At 41.9% G+C, this 20,710-nt stretch overlaps 1 non-coding gene and 1 pseudogene across 1 annotated transcript; one reads left to right on the top strand and one right to left on the bottom strand.

The window, feature by feature from the left end:
* Positions 1 to 15,120: 15,120 nt before the first annotated feature.
* LOC140288199 (U2 spliceosomal RNA) lies at positions 15,121 to 15,311 on the bottom strand. The gene has a single exon (XR_011912074.1). It is a non-coding gene; the product is annotated as a U2 spliceosomal RNA (small nuclear RNA).
* A 4,983-nt stretch (positions 15,312 to 20,294) lies between these two features.
* LOC140288200 (U2 spliceosomal RNA) lies at positions 20,295 to 20,471 on the top strand (annotated as a pseudogene).
* The last annotated feature ends 239 nt before the right edge of the window (positions 20,472 to 20,710 follow it).

Raw genomic sequence — 20,710 nt, 5'->3', positions numbered from 1 at the left:
CCTCAAAAATGGGTAAAAAAAAAGGTGCGAATGCCCAACCATACATCATCAAAAGCAGGACTGGATGTGTTCGGCTACAAGAAGGTTTGAATGTCCGAGCATAGTTTGTAAAAAGCGGGTAAGAAAAGGTTCGAATGCCCGAACCTACACCATCAAAAGAGGGAGCGGAGGTGTTCCGCCATAAGAAGGTGTGAATGTCCGACCGTAGTTGGTAAAAAGCGGGTAAAAAAAGGTTAAAATACCCGACTGTACACAATCAATAGCGGGAAGGGATGTGTTCGGCTACAAGAAAGTGTGAAAGTCCAACCATGTTTTGTAAAAAGTGGTTAAGAAAAGGTGCGAATGCCCGACAATGTATGATCAAAAGAGGGAGCGGAGGTTTTCGGCTGCAAGAAGGTCTGAATGTCCAACCATAATTTGTAAAAACCGGGGAAGAAAAGGCTCGAAAGCCCGACTATACACCATCAAAAGCGGGAGCAGAGGTGTTCAGCTGCAAGAAGGTCTCAATGTCCATCAATAATTGCTAGAAAACATGAAAGAAAATTTTCGAATATCAAACCGCACATGATCATATGCGGGAGAGGAGGTGTTCAGCTGCAAGATGGTGTGAATGTCCACCCATAATTCCTGAAAAATGGGTAAAAAAAGGTGCGAATGCCCAACCATACAACATCAAAAGCAGGTGTGAATGTCAGATCATAATTTGCAAAAACCTGATGAGAAATGGTGAGAATGCCCGACTATACACCATCAAATGCGGGAGCGGAGGTGTTCGGCTGTGAGTAGGTGTGAATGTCCGACCATACTTGCTGAAAAATATGACAAAGCAGTTTTCACTTGGTTTGAGTGAAGGAATTCATTTTATATCAAAATCCGAAATTGTGTAGAACTCGTGGAAATAAGTTTATTCTCGGATTCCTAAAGGTTTAGTGTTGTTCTTTGGTATACTGCAAAGTAATACTTTCTATTTTGTTGAAACCGATTCAGACATGGATAAATATGAAGGACAAAGCAGTTTTAACTTGGTTTGAGTGAAGGAATTCATTTTATATCAAAATCCAAAATTGTGTAGAACTGGTGAAAAGAAGCTTATTCTCGGATTCCTAAAGGTTTAGTGTTGTTCTTTGGTATACTGCAAAGTAATACTTTCTATTTTGTTGAAACCCATTCAGACATGGATAAATATGAAGGACAAAGCAGTTTTAACTTGGTTTGAGTGAAGGAATTCATTTTATATCAAAATCCAAAATTGTGTAGAACTGGTGAAAAGAAGCTTATTCTCGGATTCCTAAAGGTTTAGTGTTGTTCTTTGGTATACTGCAAAGTAATACTTTCTTTTTTGTTGAAACCTATTCAGACATGGATAAATATGAAGGACAAAAGCAGTTTTAACTTGGTTTGAGTGAACGAATTCATTTTATATCAAAATCCGAAATTGTGTAGAACTCGTCAATCGACGCTTATTCTCGGATTCCTGAAAAGGTTTAGAGTTGTTCTTTCCTATCCTGCAAAGTACAACGTTCTTTTTTGTTTAAAGCTATTTAGACATGAATAAATATGAAGGACAAAGCAGTTTTAACTTGGTTTGAGTGAAGGAATTCATTTTATATCAAAATCCGAAATTGTGTAGAACTCGTGAAAAGAAGATTATTCTCGGATTCCTAAAGGTTTAGTGTTGTTCTTTCCTATCCTGCAAAGTACAACGTTCTTTTTTGTTTAAAGCTATTATGACATGGATAAATATGAAGGACAAAGCAGTTTTAACTTAATCGGTTTCAACAAAATAGAAAGTATTACTTTGCAGTATACCAAAGAACAACACTAAACCTTTAGGAAATCCTTCACTCAAACCAAGTGAAAACTGCTTTGTCATATTTTTCAGCAAGTATGGTCGGACATTCACACCTACTCACAGCCGAACACCTCCGCTCCCGCATTTGATTATGTTTGGTTGGATATTCGAACCTTTTCATACCCACTTTTTACCAACTATGGTCGGACATTCACACCTTCTTATGGCTGAACACCTCCGCTCCCTCTTTTGATGGTGTATGTTCGGGCATTCGAACCTTTTCTTACCCGCTTTTAACAAACTATGCTCGGACATTCAAACCTTGTAGCCGAACACATCCAGTCCTGCTTTTGATGATGTATGGTTGGCCATTCGAACTTTTTCTTTGTGTAGAACTCGTGGAAACCATTCGAACCTTTTCTTACCCGCTTTTTACCAACTATGGTCGGACATTCGCACCATCTTACATGCTACTTGGTTTAAGTCACTAGGTTCATGCATCTCCAAATTTCTGTGGAAAAACAAACCACCACGTATTAGTTTAAAAACCCTACAGAAGACCAAGGACAGGGTGGATTAGATTTACCTAATTTTCAGCACTATTCCTTAGCCAATAGGTTACAGTATATATCAAAATGGTTTAAACCTAGCCCAATAGATGAACCATGGATAAATATAGAACAAGCATTGTGTGATAATCTGGAAATCTCTGACCTGCCACTTATTAGTCAAAACGTAAAAAATCACAAATGTTTCAAAAGCATTAACATCAGCACCTCTCTGACAGCCTGGTGGGAATTTCTTAAAATAACATAGTCTTCACTTGTCCCGTGTAAGCTTACACCCATCTGGAACAATCCTGACATCCTGCAAAACAAAAAAATGCTAAACTTTACTCTGTGGAAGATCAAAGGAATCAAACATCTGGAACATATAATCCAAAATGGACATTTTATTTTATTTTATGAGCTCATATCACAACATGAGATAGGCAGCAATAAATTCCTAGAATATCAACAACTTAAGTCTATAATAAAAAAGAAATATATCCTCCACCAACCAGACTTACAACTCCCGATTAGGGTAGTAGAATTTCTAAGCATCTGCACCCCAAAACTACTATCAAAAATATATAAATTATTGTCTAAGATAGATGACACAATGTCTCTACCGTCCTCAAAATGGGAGGCAGATTTATCCATCAGTTCTAGTCATAGCTTCTGGCCACATATATGTTTGAACACCTTCAGAATGACTCGAAATCCTAATTTACAGCTCATACAATACAAAATTCTTCATAGAACACACTATACAGGACAAAGGATGTTCAGGATGGGTTTAACACACTCAAACATCTGCTCACATTGCACAGATAACACACCTGATGATTATGCACACGCTTTGTGGTTTTGTGCGCCTGTCCAGAAGTTCTGGCTTGAAGTCTGTGCGGACCTATCAACATGACTAAAGTGTACCATTCCTGCATGCCCCACACTGTGCATACTGGGTGACTTAGACAACATCAATGTGGAATTTAGCTTAGCACACATGATCCTCACAGTGTTATGTATAGCAAAGAAAACTATTCTCATGAACTGGAAAGCGAAGAACAATCTGTGTATTAACCAGTTTAGAAATTTTCTTTTAGATTATATTAGCATGGAAACAATGTCTGCTTCCTCAAAACATCAATTGGCTGAATTTAATTCTCTCTGGTCCCTTCTGATTAGCTTGATCACATAGTGGTGGTGGTGGGTTGCTGTCCCGTCGCTCTGGGCGGTTGGGTGTGTGCTGGGGGGGGCTGTGTGGCTTCGGGCGTCTGGTGGTCTCTCGGGTCGTGGGGAAATACGGCAGCCCTGTATTATTGCTTCCTGTGAAATCAAGATACAATGTGCACATGCTGGTTACAAATAAGAAAATACAAACAACAAACAGTTTCTTCCATGGTTCACAGCATGTGTATGATCATCTTCATCGCTGGTCTCAGTAAGGATGTTTCAATCTTCGGTGTCAGAGGTTACTAGCACTTAACACACCGGTGGAGTACAGCTTTTACTGCTGACTCTTATCTTTGTCCTTCCGGGCGTGTTGGTTAGGCTGATGTATGTCAGGGTGGAAGTCATCTACTGGTTCTGGTACCTTCTTACAGTGACTGGCATGAATCCAGGTTGCTCTCTCTGCAACTTTAACAGCTGTGTGAGTGACCAGTAGCACCTGGAACGGGCCTTGCCAACGTTTGTGCTTCCAATGTGAAGTTCCTTCACCACCTGTCATCTGGTTGGAGTGGTGTGTTTTCTGTGGCTGGAAGGGCTGCTTTTACTGCCTGTGAAACTTGAGATAGAACAGTGGAAATGTTTCGACAGTAAGAAAACATAGCATCATCACAAACAGTTGTGGAAGGGAGGGGTCTGGTTACAGGTCCCAATCCCAGGTTAGGAGGTCTGCCAAATAAAATTTCAAATGGGCTGAGATTCACTTGAGCTCTGATTCTCATTCTCATGTAGGTAAGCACAATAGGTAATGCTTTTGTCCATGGCAGACCTGTTTCTTCACAACATTTGGCTAACTTGGACTTTAATGTACCATTTTCTCTTTCCACAGCACCTCCACTCTGTGGATGATAAGCACAATGTGTGCGCAAGCTTATTCCCAGGAATTTACCAACCTCAGTCAATGCAGTGTTTACAAAATGTGTGCCATTATCACTGCTGATCTTCTCTGGAATGCCCCATCTAGGAATGATTTCTGTTTAGCAGTGCTTTAGTCACTGCATTACTGTTTGCATGTTTTGCAGGGAAAACTTCAACCCATTTACTAAACACGTCCACTATTACTAGTGCATATTTCTTTCCTTCAGCTGGTGTGAGTTCAACAAAATCCATCATCAAATGTTCAAAAGGTTTCTCTGGTGGAGGGTGTGCAACTTGCGATGTGTGTAATGCCTTTCCTACATTATGTGTGGCACAAACCATACATGACTGACAGTATTTTTGCGCATATGAACTGAACCCTTTTGTGAACCACTGAGCAGTGAGTGCATTCAGCATCCCTCCTTTTGACACATGGTTCAACCCATGTGTCAATTTTGAAAAATGAGGAAAAAAATGTTTAGGTAGACAGGGTTTACCCTCAGGTCCCATCCAAACACCATCCGTATGAGTTGCACCCACAGAGGACCAAATGCGTCCAGAGGACCAAATTTCATCTGCAGAGGCAAAAGTTTGCAAAGCATGGAGATCTGTGAGGGAGTCTTCTGCCTGCAAAGAGAGGGAAGCGAAAACAGGAAAAAAATTAGCTGCCTGCTTAGCTGCAGCATCAGCTCTGGCATTGCCACAAGCAACAGGATCGTCTGAGTTAGTGTGAGCCGCACACTTACAGACCGAGATTGCTGTAGGCAAAAGGATCGCATCAAGAAGATCAGAAACCTGCTTGGAGTTCAGAATAGTTTTACCATCTGATTTAAGGAAATGCCTGTGTTTCCACAGCGCACCAAAGTCATGAACAACACCAAAAGCATATCTGGAATCTGTGTAAATAGTGACAGACTTACCAGCTGCCAACTTACAAGCTTCAGTAAGTGCAATAAGCTCAGTAGTTTGAGCGGAGAAATGTTTAGGAAGAGAACCAGACAACAAAGTGTCATGTGAAGAACATACTGCAAACCAAACACAGTTAGTACCTGTGGCTGGATCACGCAAAGCTGATCCATCTACAAAAAGAATCATGTCAGAGTTTGGAAGAGGAGTCTCTAAAAGATCAGGTCGGGGTGTACAAACTTGTTCCAAAACAGCTTCACAGTCATGAGGCTCCCCATCCTCAGGAGTCGGAAGCAAAGTAGCAGGATTCAGAACAGTACAACGTTTAACAGTGACATTTGGCATATCACGGAGCACAGAGGTGTATCTGAGCCAACAAGCAGTTGAAAGATGTGAAGTTTTCTGCTCGAGAAGAATAATGGCAACAGTATGAGGAACCAAAACAGTCAAATTAGCGTAGCCCACAATATCTTGGGAGGCCAGGACAGCTTTCTCTGCAGCTGCAACAGCATGAAGACAACCAGGCAGGCCTGCAGCCACAGAGTCCAGTTTTGCTGAGAAATGAGCCACTGGCCTTTGCCTGCCCCATGTTCCTGCATAAGAACAGATGTCATACAACCATGCTTCTCATCAACTGCCTGTATGAAAGGTTTATGAGGATCTGGAATGCCAAGTGTTGGTGCTGTTTGAAGAGCCAGCTTAAGCTCACTAAAGGCTGATTCAGCCTCAGGAGTCCATGGAACACGATCAGCTGACTGGAGCTGCATGTCAGAACTGCAGCTGCCTTTACCATGGATAAGAGCACCTAAGAGAGCTTCGAGAAAAGAGTAGTTAGGAATAAAGTTCCTGCAGTAAGATGTTATACCTAAGAATGACATAAGCTGTTTTTTAGTAACCGGTTTAGGAATGATCTGAACTGCAGCAACACGTTTAGGAGAAAGTGAGCGCCCATCCTTAGAAATCACATGACCCAAAAAGGTGACTTCGTCCTGTACAAACTGTAACTTAGAAAGGCTGGCTTTATGGCCATAAGAAGGAAGATGTTTCAACAGATTCACTGTCTTTTTCACACTGTTGTTTAGATGGACCACATAAAAGGATGTCATCCACATACTGCAAAAGAGCAGAGCCTGTGGTTGATTGAAGTTAATCCAGACTAGCTTTGAGGGCAGCATTGTAAATAGTGGGACTTTCACAGTACCCCTGGCATAACCGGGTAAAAGTCCAAGATCTCCCTTCAAACTAAAAAGCAAACCAAAATGGGCTATCAGGGTGCACTGGCGACAAGTCAACCACTGAGAAAAACTGTGCATCTGATGTAATTTGAGACAAAATAGTGTGTGGGTTGGGCACAGTAGGAGCATGTGGCTGAACTGCAGCATTCACCGCTTGGAGGTCCTGTACAAAACGCCATTCATCTGGCTGGCCAGCATCTTTAATCTTTTTAACAGGAAACAATGGAGTAAGCACAGGTGAATTTTCAAAAGGAACAATAACGCCTGTTTTCTGAAAAGATTGAAAAACAGGTTTAATCCCTTTAATTGCTTCAGGCTTAAAAGGGTACTGTTTTTTACATGGACAAAAGTCTGATTTAGGGGTGACAATTACTGGTTCACAGCCTTTTATCAACCCCACATCATATTTGCTCTTAGCCCAAAGATCATTGGGCACTTCAGCCAACATGGGTATCGAAGACAAATCTGTTTCAGATAAAAAACATGCTTCAAAATGTGATTCTGTGGTAGGAATTAAGTCCACAGTTCTTTGACAATGCATTGTACTCAAAAATGTTTTTTTGTATGCTGACAATCGTTCAGAAAACATCAAATTTGGATCAGCAGGTGAAACGGTCCACTCCATTTATTTCTGACATGTAGCAACAAACTCTCCCACACCTTGTCACTGCCAGTGTGTACGTTTGGCCAAGGAAATGTGAGGGCGAGTACCACAAACATTAAAAAAATCGAAGTGCTCTGGAGTGAGCGACACAGCCAATAAAGTAGGCGCACATATTTTTTCACTTCTTCTCATAGTCATTGTCAGGCCCCAAAGAAATGTGTGATGTGCAGTGCAAATCAGTAGGTTGCATGAAATCAGAAAGGGGTGAAACTAACACTTTTGCTTCTTCCACTAGTTGTTGTGAAAAAGGAGAGCTGGGAAGTTTCCACTCATAAGCATATGTAAGTGCCGATGAATCAAACTGCACTGCTGTGAAAACTTTGTCAGGCTGTAACATAACCTTAACACCCTCTGGTGTAGAAGTTAAAATAATGCCTAATTTACACATGAGATCACAGCCCATCAGGTTAATGGGACACAACTCTGATAACAAAAATGAGTGTTTGAAGGAGAGCTCATCGGGAGTGACAACACGCAATGGGCATTGTCATTTTCTCCTTCACAACCTGGCCTGAGGCAGACATAGAGTAAACGTGGTTTCCACTTAACTTTGGAGGACAATAAAACTCCCCTGACGTCACTACTGATGAACATAAGTTCCCATAATCTGAGAGAAATATCTTTGCTCTAGGACGGAAATAGCATGCAAAACTTTACTACGTGAATCACAGTCGGCAAGCGTTTCTTCACTACACAGAGCAGGAAAAATGTGTGAGTGTGTTTGTGCTATCACCCATTAGTGGAGGCTCCGCTGCCGCGTGACGTCCAGAACCTGCCTCCCACCCTCAGTCAGCCTTTTGCCCAATTTCATCACTTTTCAGCTGTGGACAGTCCTTCTTCCAGTGTCCAGTCTGGCCACAGTAAAAACAAATATTCGGATCATAGCTCTGATCCCACACATCCACGTCTTCGACTTCGGCCTCGTCCTCTGTTTACACCAACTGCGTAATACATGGTCATGGCTGCCAAATGCAGCTCCTTTTCACACTTGTCCCTTTTGGTTGTCTTACGCGTCTCAACTTGGTTATGAGCATGGCGAGCATATCGGCGAACGTCAGCCAAACGAGGACCCTCACACCATCCCACGTAAATGTTCTTTACTTCAGTGGCGACATCTGGCATGAGGCCTTTAATTATTGCATTGCATGCAATACTCTCCCATGGTCCTGATTCATTACCCAAATCCCTTGGTCTCTGATGACCGCTGTGCTTGCTGACTTCCTCAAGGATGCGGTGTACAAAATCATCAGTCCCTTCACCGGGTTTCTGTTTGCAGGTGTAAATGTGGGACATATTGATTTTGGTTGGAAATTGAGTGGTGATGGCTTGACACAGTCTTTGGTTGGCTGCTTCATATTGAGCGTTATCATTATGTCCTCGTTCACTGTTGGTAGGTCGCAAATCCAGTTGTAGCATACTGGCCTCTATTTTGCAGAGGTCGGACGGTTTGAACTTTTTTGCCAATATGCGACGCAATTCAACCCCAGTCGGGCAGAATTGTGCGCAGAAATCTCGCAACTCGTCAGCAAAATGGGGTCCAGAAATCTCTGGATCTGGTAAGCATTGTTATGCTTCCATGATGTCAGTCTCAGTCCAGGGTCGATAAACCAGTAATGGTCCAGTGGGAACTGCAACTTTAACCATAGGCATGGTTTGAATCTGGTTTTGTTTTTTCTCACGTTTAGATCTCTGAAGTCCAGATTGTGGGTAAAGGATTTTTGTCACTTGCGTTAAAAGTTCTTGGGCAGGTACGCTGGAGAACCAAACGTCTTCCTTTTCCTCATCATCAGACCTATGTAGCTGATGTTGTGAGAATGATGGAATTTCTTCCCGAGGGAGGATGGAAGAAGTCCCTTCTTCCCGAGAGCCAGAGGCTTGTGGCAGGGCTGGCTGTTGTTGTTGCAGGCGTTGTGGAGGGCAGGAGTCCAGGTCTGGATCCGGCACAGCTAATACTAAATTATTATCATCATTCCGTCATGGCATTTGTTTAACATTTTCCTTTCTTTCTCTTAATACACTTTATTTTTTCCAAAATTCTATACCTTTCTTACTTCTTATTTAAACTTAATTTTCTTTTTTTTTGCTTCATCTCTTTCTCATATTTGCAAAACTTTTCTTCTAATTTTCTTATTTCTAACATACTAAAAGAACCTTCTGGTGGAAAACCTCTGGACCATATGTCTTTTTCATTTCATCATGCTTAGGTCCCCCGGTAGGGTCAAAAGTCTGAGACCTACTGTTTCCCATTCTCAGACTTGGAATGGGGAAATATATTCCTTCACTCAAAGGACGTCTCCAATGAGGACCTTAATCTGTACTCACACTTCTTCGGAGTACTTCACACTTCTTCGGACTGCTTCAAAAGTTTCACTTACCCATGAAATCTCTGTCTCACTAATGACACAACCGGGAAACCCTCTTTTATTCAAATAAAAACTAAAAAGCAGTCCTATCGTCTCAGACTATCTGTTTTATGAATTTAAGGGGCTAAAAAGTTTTGTTCTCGTTTTTCTATGATTAACCGAATGTATGTGAGAGTCCAAACAGACAGAAGGGTTACGGCCGAGCGCTGGACCTTCCTACCCGGCTGGGGTATATGTTCTTGTATGTTGTCTGACTGTTTGATTTGAATGTGTTGTGTAAGTGTCCTGTTGAATGTTACATGTTTGGGCTTTGACACGCTTCACTGTGGGCATTCGCACCTTGTCTTACCCGCGTTTTACAAACCATGGTCGGACTTTCACACCTTCTTGTAGCCGAACAACTCCGCTCCCGCTATTGATTGTGTACAGTCGGGTATTTTAACCTTTTCTTACCCGCTTTTTACCAATTATGGTCGGACATTCACACCGTCTTACAGCGGAACATCTCCGCTCCCAAATTTGATGGTGTATGTTCGAGCATTCGAACTTTTTCTTACCCACTTTTTACAAGCTATGGTCGGACATTCAAACCTTCTTGTAGCAGAACACATCCACTTCTTCTTTTGATGATGTATGGTTGGGCATTCACACCTTTTCTTACCCATTTCTCAGTAATTATTGGTGGACATTCAGACCTTCTTGCAGCTGAACACCTCTGCTCCCGCTTTTGATGGTGTATAGTCGGGCTTTCGAGGCTTTTCTTCAACGGTGTTTACAAATTATGGTTGGAAATTCAGACCTTGCAGCCGAAAACCTCCGCTCCCTCTTTTGATCATACATTGTCGGGCATTCGCACCTTGTCTTACCCGCGTTTTACAAACCATGGTCGGACTTTCACACCTTCTTGTAGCCGAACAACTCCGCTCCCGCTATTGATTGTGTACAGTCGGGTATTTTAACCTTTTCTTACCCGCTTTTTACCAATTATGGTCGGACATTCACACCGTCTTACAGCGGAACACCTCCGCTCCCAAATTTGATGGTGTATGTTCGAGCATTCGAACTTTTTCTTACCCACTTTTTACAAGCTATGGTCGGACATTCAAACCTTCTTGTAGCAGAACACATCCACTTCTTCTTTTGATGATGTATGGTTGGGCATTCGCACCTTTTCTTACCCATTTTTCAGGAATTATGGGTGGAAATTCACACCTACTTGCAGTCGAACAGCTCTGCTCCCACTTTTGATTATGTTTGGTTGGATATTCGAACCTTTTCTTAACTGCTTTTTACAAACTTTGGTCGGACGTTCACACCTTCTTGCAGCCGAACACCTCCGCTTCCGCTTATGATGGTATATATTCGGGCATTCGAACCTTTTCTTACCCGCTTTTTACCAACTATGGTCGGACATTCGCACCATCTTACAGCGGAACACCTCCGCTCCCTCTTTTGATGGTGTATTTTCGGGCATTCGCACCTTTTCTTACCCGCTTTTTACAAACTATGGTTGGACATTCAAACCTTCTTGTAGCCGAAAACCTCCACTCCCTCTTTTGATCATACATTGTCGGGCATTCGCACCTTTTCTTACCCGCTTTTTACAAACTATGCTCGGACATTCAAACCTTCTTGTAGCCAAACACATCCACTCCTGCTTTTGTTGATGTATGGTTGGGCATTCGAACCTACTTGTTGCCCGCTTTTCATTAATTATGGGTGGACATTCACACCTACTTGCAGCCGAACACCTCGGCTTCCGCTTTTGATGGTGTGTATTTTTGCATTCGAACCTTTTCTTACCCGCTTTTTACAAACCATGGTCGGACTTTCACACCTTCTTTTAGCCGAACAACTCCGCTCCCGCTATTGATTGTGTAGAGTCGGGTATTTTAACCTTTTCTTACCCGCTTTTTACCAACTATGGTCGGACATTCACACCTTCTTACAGCGGAAAACCTCCGCTCCCTCTTTTGATGGTGTATGTTCTGGCATTCGAACCTTTTCTTACCCACTTTTTACAAACTATGCTCGGACATTCACACCTTCTTGCAGCGAAACACCTCCGCTCCCTCTTTTGATTGTGTATGTTCGGGCATTCAAACCTTTTCTTACCCGCCTTTTACAAACTATGGTCGGACATTCAAACCTTCTTGTGGCCGAACACATCCACTTCTGCTTGTGATGATGTATAGTTGGGCATTCACACCTTTTCTTACCCATTTCTCAGTAATTATTGGTGGACATTCAGACCTTCTTGCAGCTGAACACCTCTGCTCCCGCTTTTGATGGTGTATAGTCGGGCTTTCGAGGCTTTTCTTCAACGGTGTTTACAAATTATGGTTGGAAATTCAGACCTTGCAGCCGAACACCTCCGCTCCCTCTTTTGATCATACATTGTCGGGCATTCGCACCTTGTCTTACCCGCGTTTTACAAACCATGGTCGGACTTTCACACCTTCTTGTAGCCGAACAACTCCGCTCCCGCTATTGATTGTGTACAGTCGGGTATTTTAACCTTTTCTTACCCGCTTTTTACCAATTATGGTCGGACATTCACACCGTCTTACAGCGGAACACCTCCGCTCCCAAATTTGATGGTGTATGTTCGAGCATTCGAACTTTTTCTTACCCACTTTTTACAAGCTATGGTCGGACATTCAAACCTTCTTGTAGCAGAACACATCCACTTCTTCTTTTGATGATGTATGGTTGGGCATTCGCACCTTTTCTTACCCATTTTTCAGGAATTATGGGTGGAAATTCACACCTACTTGCAGTCGAACAGCTCTGCTCCCACTTTTGATTATGTTTGGTTGGATATTCAAACCTTTTCTTAACTGCTTTTTACAAACTTTGGTCGGACGTTCACACCTTCTTGCAGCCGAACACCTCCGCTTCCGCTTATGATGGTATATATTCGGGCATTCGAACCTTTTCTTACCCGCTTTTTACCAACTATGGTCGGACATTCGCACCATCTTACAGCGGAACACCTCCGCTCCCTCTTTTGATGGTGTATTTTCGGGCATTCGCACCTTTTCTTGCCCGCTTTTTACAAACTATGGTTGGACATTCAAACCTTCTTGTAGCCAAACACATCCACTCCTGCTTTTGTTGATGTATGGTTGGGCATTCGAACCTACTTGTTGCCCGCTTTTCATTAATTATGGGTGGACATTCAGACCTACTTGCAGCCGAACACCTCGGCTTCCGCTTTTGATGGTGTATATTTTTGCATTCGAACCTTTTCTTACCCGCTTTTTACAAACCATGGTCGGACTTTCACACCTTCTTTTAGCCGAACAACTCCGCTCCCGCTATTGATTGTGTAGAGTCGGGTATTTTAACCTTTTCTTACCCGCTTTTTACCAACTATGGTTGGACATTCACACCTTCTTACAGCGGAACACCTCCGCTCCCTCTTTTGATGGTGTATGTTCGGGCATTCGAACCTTTTCTTACCCGCTTTTTACAAACTATGCTCGGACATTCACACCTTCTTGCAGCGAAACACCTCCGCTCCCTCTTTTGATTGTGTATGTTCGGGCATTCAAACCTTTTCTTACCCGCCTTTTACAAACTATGGTCGGACATTCAAACCTTCTTGTGGCCGAACACATCCACTTCTGCTTTTGATGATGTATAGTTGGGCATTCACACCTCTTCTTACCCATTTTTCAGTAATTATTGGTGGACATTCAGACCTTCTTGCAGCTGAACACCTCTGCTCCCGCTTTTGATGGTGTATAGTCGGGCTTTCGAGGCTTTTCTTCAACGGTGTTTACAAATTATGGTTGGAAATTCAGACCTTGCAGCCGAACACCTCCGCTCCCTCTTTTGATCATACATTGTCGGACATTCGCACCTTGTCTTACCCGCGTTTTACAAACCATGGTCGGACATTCACAGCTTCCTCTCCACCATACTTGTATGGTGGGATATTCACACCCACTTGCATCCGAAGACCTCCGCCCCCACTTTTGTTGATATTTAGTCGGTCATTCACACCTTACCCGTTTTCTTGCAGCCAAACACCTCTGATCTCGCTTTTGATGATGTAAGATTGGGCATTCAGACCTTGCTTTTCCTGCTTTTCACCAACTATAGACGGACATTCACACCTTCTTGCAGCCGAACACTTCCTTCTCCACCTTTTAGGTTTCTATCACACCTTTTTTTTCACCGCATTTTATAGATTATGGTTGGAAATTCTCAACCACTCATCCGAAGACCTCTCCTCCCGCTTTTGTTAATATATTTGAACTTTAGTCAGACATTCACACCTACTTGCAGCCGAACACCACCTCTCTAGCTTTTGATGATGTATGGTCCGGAATTCTTACCGTTTCTAACACATTTTTCAGCAATTATGGTAGGACATTCACACCTTCTTGCAGCTGAACACCTCCTCTCCCACTTATGATCATGTGCAGATTGATTTTCGAAAATTTTCTTTCATGTTTTCTAGCAATTAATGATGGACATTTAGACCTTCTTGCAGCTGAACACCTCCGCTCCCGCTTTTGATCATACATTGTCAGGCATTCGAACCTTGTCTTACAAACTTTAGTCAAACATTCACACCTTTTTGCAGCCGAACACAGTTTTTTTCAGCCGAACTTGGGCATTCGAACCTTTTCATACCCACTTTTTACCAACTATGGTCGGACATTCAAACCTTCTTGTAGCCGAACACATCCAGTCCTGCTTTTGATGATGTATGTTCAGGCATTCGAACCTTTTCTTACCAGCTTTTTAGAAACTATGCTCGGACATTCAAACCTTCTTGTAGCCGAACACATCCACTCCTGCTTTTGATGATGTATGGTATGGCATTCGAACCTACTTGTTGCCCGCTTTTCATTAATTATGGGTGGACATTCACACCTTGTCGCAGCCAAACACCTCCGCTCCCTGTTTTGATCATGTATGGTTGGACATTCGCACCTTTTCTCACCCGCTTTTTGCAAACTATGGTCGGCCATTCACAGCTTCCTCTCCACCATACTTCTATGGTGGGATATTCACACCCACTTGCATCCGAAGACCTCCGCCCCCCCTTTTGTTGATATTTAGTCGGTCATTCGCACCTTACCCACTTTTGGCAAACTATGGCCTTCTTGCAGCCAAAAACCTCTGATCTCGCTTTTGATGATGTAAGGTTGGGCATTCAGACCTTGCTTCACCTGCTTTTCACCAAATATAGTCGGACATTCACACCTTCTTGCAGCCGAACACTTCCGCTCCACCTTTTAGTTTTCTATGGGGCATTCACACCTTTTTTTTCACCGCATTTTATAAAAACACCACAGGAACACCGTATTGAGGTTTTGTTCTGACCGCTCATTCGGTGTCGCGTTTCTTTCAAGCAATTCGCCTGGTTAGCCCGCACTCGGCTCGCTCCCAGAGCCGTGTTAAAGTCTACTTCGCATTCACTCTCTTTTCTCAGCAGACTAAAAGAAAGTTTCATCTTGGGCTCCCTGAAACCTCCATCCTGCACCGCTGTTTGCTTTTTCACAAGAGCAGAGGAGAGCGCACCGTTCCCAGGGGCACTACAGTACCGGGTCGATGCTTGGAGTGAACGGAGCAAGCTCCTTTTTCAACTCCTATTGATACAAATCCATTTAATATGTAGTCCTCGCATAGAGGACACATCAGACATTAAACTGATAAGAACAGATACTACACTTGATCTTAGCCAAAAGGCCGAGAAGCGATAACTGTCCACTGGTTCACGTCCGAGGGCCCTTCCTGGCACAATGCGCACTTGTAGCGGTGTTCTTTTTATGGCCATAGTGTCACTTTGCACCTCGGCCCACCCGCTGCACTGAGCACTCTTCAGCCCTTTTAAATGGTATAACTTTACACTACCGCACGCTCCAGCGAGCACCATTCAAGCAACAACTTTGCACTCCAGCTTCGAACATTGGCACAGTCGCAACAAGTAAGGCGACTCTACTCAGAGAAGTCACTCTGCACAGTAACAAGATTTCTTTTGCACAGACAGAAAGGGCTTCATCCGCAAAGGTAAAGCCTGCCAAAAATAGAAACAACTCATTAGTGCTGCTCAACGTTGTACTTTGCAGTAAAAGAAAGAGCAAATCTAAAGATTCAGGAATCCGAGAATAAGCTTACTTCCATGAGTTCTTCACGATTTCGGATTTTGCTATAAAATGAATTCCTTCACTCAAACTAAATTAAAACTGCTAAACCGCTAATCTGTTACATGCAAGGCAGATGTCAAATTCACCGAAATAGGATCTAAGGGTATTTGGCCAATCGAGCTGTAGCAGCTTCGGTAAAAGAGTATAAGTTGAAGAGTTTGTGAATAAAGGTGTGCACACACATAGTGAGTTGTAGGAAAATAGGCAGGGAGCAATGCCGGCTGGGGTATAGGTTCTTGTATGTTGTCTGACTGTTTGATTTGAATGTGTTGTGTAAGTGTCCTGTTGAATGTTACATGTTTGGGCTTTGACACGCTTCACTGTGGTTGTTAACTGTGTGGTGTGTCCTGAAATGTTATATGTTTGGGCTGTGTGACATGCTTAATGCTTTTCAGTAGCAACCCACTTATTCATATATAGCAACTGACAACATAAGAAGTCCGGACATACTTTGATAGTAGTTGTAGAAGTATCCTTATTGATAATAGATAAACTAATTCATAGTGATAGAACAGTAGATGAACAGGTGCCTGCACATGTCTCATGAAAATAAAATGGGTGTATGATTGCTGACGGCAGAGCAATACTGCCAAACTTATGAGTTCTTGTGGCAAACTTGATTCAGTGTCTTGACGTGTATACGCTGTTTCGCTGACTTGTCACAAGAAACAAAGTGTGTTTGATAAGATCCGACCATTTTATTACGGGAGGATCAGTATATATGGATTCTGATGTGACTGATAAACTCATTCGTATCTTAAGCATAATCTAATACGTGAGACAACGCCCTGGCACACAATCAAAAAAAAAAAAAGAGAGAGCGGTTTTGTGTCCCCACAGTCCATAATGTAGAAAAGAGAGAAAAAAGCCTTTCTGATTTGTTGTGTGTGCTCACAGTGCAGAGTGTAGAGAAAAGAGAGAAAAGAAAGCCGTTTTGGTGTCACGGGTGTTGTGACTTACACACACACATTTCTGAATTGAGAAAGGAAATTATTTTAGAGGAAGCACTAGAGTTTAGATCCCACATTTGTTGATAGGCATTCATTTAATTTTTCTCTTAATCAGTTTTAAAGTGAATACTAACTGAGAAATGAAAAAGGTGAAGAGTTTAGAAGCTTGGTTCAAGAGCAAAACTTGGTTTATGATCAGCTGAGTCTCTAAACAGAACAGCAAAGGGCTTCATCGAACATTTAAAAAAGATTCAGATTGTTAGAATATCCAGAATTTATAGGAATGGTGGTGATTACTCTTATTTTCTACAATGGAAATAACTGCACCATGTCTGTTTTATGAATTTAAGGGGCTAAAAAGTTTTGTTCTCGTTTTTCTATGATTAACCGAATGTATGTGAGAGTCCAAACAGACAGAAGGGTTACGGCCGAGCGCTGGACCTTCCAAAAAAGATGAGACAGGCTGGACCCGTGCCATACTAGTTAAGGCCTGCCTGTGGATTACAGGTTCTTTAAACTCTCACACACACAAACTCACACACGTTCGCACACATACACCCATACACACACACATTCTTGAACTTGCTGCAAGATTAAACCTTTGCATTAACTGACTCCAGCAACTCTGAGTCTCATTGAGAGACTTTTCTCAACAATTGGGTCCTCAAACCAGATCTCAACGTTTTTTCCGCTGTCCAGGGTCGGAGCTGAAACCGTGCACGGGGGAGTCCAGTACTCCTAATGAAAGACCCCCTGCTGAATTGCGGTAATTAGGGGCCAGTGTCCACTGAAAGGGGAAAAAGGGACGAGATCGTACTTTTGAATCAATGGCCAGAAGCCATTGGCAGTGCAGGCATCAACAATAATGGTGTTATTTCACCCATTAACACTTAAGGTACCTCATGCAGTGGCTGTGATATGGTTACTTAACAAAATATCTTTACCAGACATCTCTCCTACATAACAGTTCTTCTTTCACAGCCACACCTTGTTGTCGAGAGATGTGCTACACTTAATCCATCCACACTGCTACCTACCCCACAGATGGAAAGCCTCATGATTGCATGTCAGAAATAACCATCAGTGTTTTACCCAGGCCAGACTTAACTGATATACATTATGAAAATGCAGAAATAACTATATTTATTCAACAGATCAAAGAAAAAAACCCTGATGGCACAAATGCTACAGGATTTGCAGTAGTAACAGAAACTGAAGTTTTCTTAAAACAACCACTACCAAAAAATTACTCTGTTCAAGCAGTCGAATTGGTAGCTTTAACTGAAGCTTGTAAATTAAATAACAAAAAGGTTGTTAACGTTTACACTGACAGTCAGTATGCCTTCTCAACTGTACATGTGTTAACACAGCATTGGAAAAACAGGTATGTTGACATCCACAGCTAAATGTATAAACTACAAATATTTTAGCATTATTAGATGTTATTCAATTGCCATCTACAATAGACTCGTATGAATGACCGGAAGGAAAACCATACTGCCAAAGAATTTGTTTAAATATGCTGCAGTATTGAGCCACGGACCATGTCATGTCTCAACAGGAGGGATGGAAGCAATAATGAACCAGGTTTTTACAGCATATGGTTTTACTAATTATTAAAAACATTTTTTTAGAATAAATAAATGAATAGTTTTGTCTAGCAGGTCAAATATGTGCAAAATACATTCCACAGGGCAATCTAAGACCAAAACGAAGATAATTCCCTAAGCCAGTGTATCTTTTTCAACATATTTGTTTGGATTTCATTATTTCATTATTTTGTAGATTTCATTGAACTAAATTAATGTTAAGGGAAACGATTCTGCTCAGTGACAACAGAGGTTTTTACCAAATGGTCTGAAATATTTCCATGTGCACAAGCAGATGCACTCTCAGTAGCAAAATCACGCGTAAAATAACTCATTTCTAGATTTGAAATTCCTGAAAAGATCTTCAGTGATAATTTGACACACTTTGTAAACAATGTCATCTCACTGATGGCAAAGAACTTAAAATAGACCTTAGAAACCACTGTGATATAGAAGGTTTCGCTAACACATTGGAATTGTTTTACTATTTACATATGCATGTGCAGTGAAGAATTGCTTGCTGCTGATAAATGCAAAGAAGAACAGCTTACACATAAATGCTCACATATAGGCTGCTGAATGCAATGAAGACCTGCTTATCCAGTAAAGTTCAATGTCAATGTGTAATATTCAATTAGGATTTGCAAAACAGTGAAGTTAAACAATGAATGGGTCCATAGTCGGTATGAGAAGACTACAGGAATATTTACCTGGGTGTACGTTCAAACAGAGATGAGAAAATTGCGATAAATTATTGTTTGTTTGTTTGTTAGTATGTATATGAATGTTATGTGTATAAACTGTGTTGAGTTGTAGTTACTCAGTAGTGTCTCAGTGAAACAACCGACGGGGGAAGCCTTGCGGTGACAACAAAAGCAGTGTTTTACTGATCAGTCAAGTTGCTCCAGTGTACTCCATACAAACTGGTTGGCTACTGAAGGGATAGAAAATGGGGAATACTTGTTTTAAAGCAAACAAGGAATTAGATGGGAAAAATACATGTTTTAACGGGACCCAGACAATATTAAATACTCAGACAGATGGGAGAAGAAGTGTAGTTTTGTAGGAAATCACAAAATTATTACATAAAATGAGTGAAATCAATTGAAGAATGCCTTTCTGAAGAGCTGTTTACCACAGATGAGCAGCTTTGCGACCAAGCACATTGTAGATCGCTTTACTGCCAAAATGATCTAGTTTAATGGATTGGTTTAGACATTTATAACAGCATTTTAAGAACAAAGAGAGAAACAAAAAGGGACAACGCTTCATGGTGGAAGGTGATGTATAAATAACTGTGTATATGATGAAGGAGAGACCATTTGAGCAGCACAGCCATTTCGCAGCACAGGGACAGCAGTCCAAGTTAAAGGATCTCCCATGTGGTATCACCTGTCACACTGTGTCAAGGCATCAAAAGAAGAAAAAATCACCAAACTCAAGGACAAAGAGACGAAGACTCCGGTGAACGAAGAGAGAGGACTTACAAACCAGAAATACAAAAGGATGCTCGATATCAAGATCCAGAAGAAGAGGCTAACAATGCCACGAACACTTACGATGCTGGGAATGATGCCAGCAATGAACAGAGAAGAAGATTCAGTGTCATCAATCTGCAACACGTGCCTCTAATGAGGGGTTGAATATAGAATCCTCAACGATTACAACGTCTCTGGGAACTGTGACAACAACAAGGTTTAAACCATTTTGATATATATTGTAACCTATTGGCTAAGGAATAGTGCTGAAAATGAGGTAAATCTAATCCACCACTGTCCTTGGTCTTCTGTAGGGTTTTTAAACTAATACGTGGTGGTTTGTTTTTCCACAGAAATTTGGAGATGCATGAATCTAGTGACTTAAACCAAGTAGCAGATGGTTTTATGGGGATCATTGAGAACAAATAGTTAACTTTTGGTAGTATCATCATTTTAATGGTTGTAACTCTCCCCATAAGTGATATAGGTAAGGACTTCCAACGAGAGAGATCGTCCTCTACTCTCTTTACTAATTGCACATAATCCATCTGTACTTATCAGTTTAATATGTGATATGTCTATGCAAGGACTACATATTAAATGGATTTTTATCAATAGGAGTTGAAAAAGGAGCTTGCTCCGTTCACTCCAAGCATCGACCCGGTACTGCAGTGCCGCTGGGAACGGTGCGCTCTCCTCTGCTCTTGTGAAAAAGCTAACAGCGGTGCAGGATGGAAGTTTCTTTTAGTCTGCTGAGAAAAGAGAGTGAATGCGAAGTAGACTTTAACACGGCTCTGGGAGCGAGCCGAGTGCGGGCTAACCAGGAGAAATGCTTGAAAGAAACGCGACACCGAATGAGCGGTCAGAACAAAGCCTCAATACGGTGTTCCTGTGGTGTTTTTATAAAATGCGGTGAAAATAAAGGTGTGAATGCCC

This window comes from Leuresthes tenuis, unplaced genomic scaffold (genome assembly GCF_036924035.1).
Source record: "Leuresthes tenuis unplaced genomic scaffold, fLeuTen1.0.hap1 SCAF_254, whole genome shotgun sequence".
In the NCBI taxonomy this organism is placed as follows: domain Eukaryota; kingdom Metazoa; phylum Chordata; class Actinopteri; order Atheriniformes; family Atherinopsidae; genus Leuresthes; species Leuresthes tenuis.
This window is presented reverse-complemented; position numbering and strand designations above follow the sequence as displayed.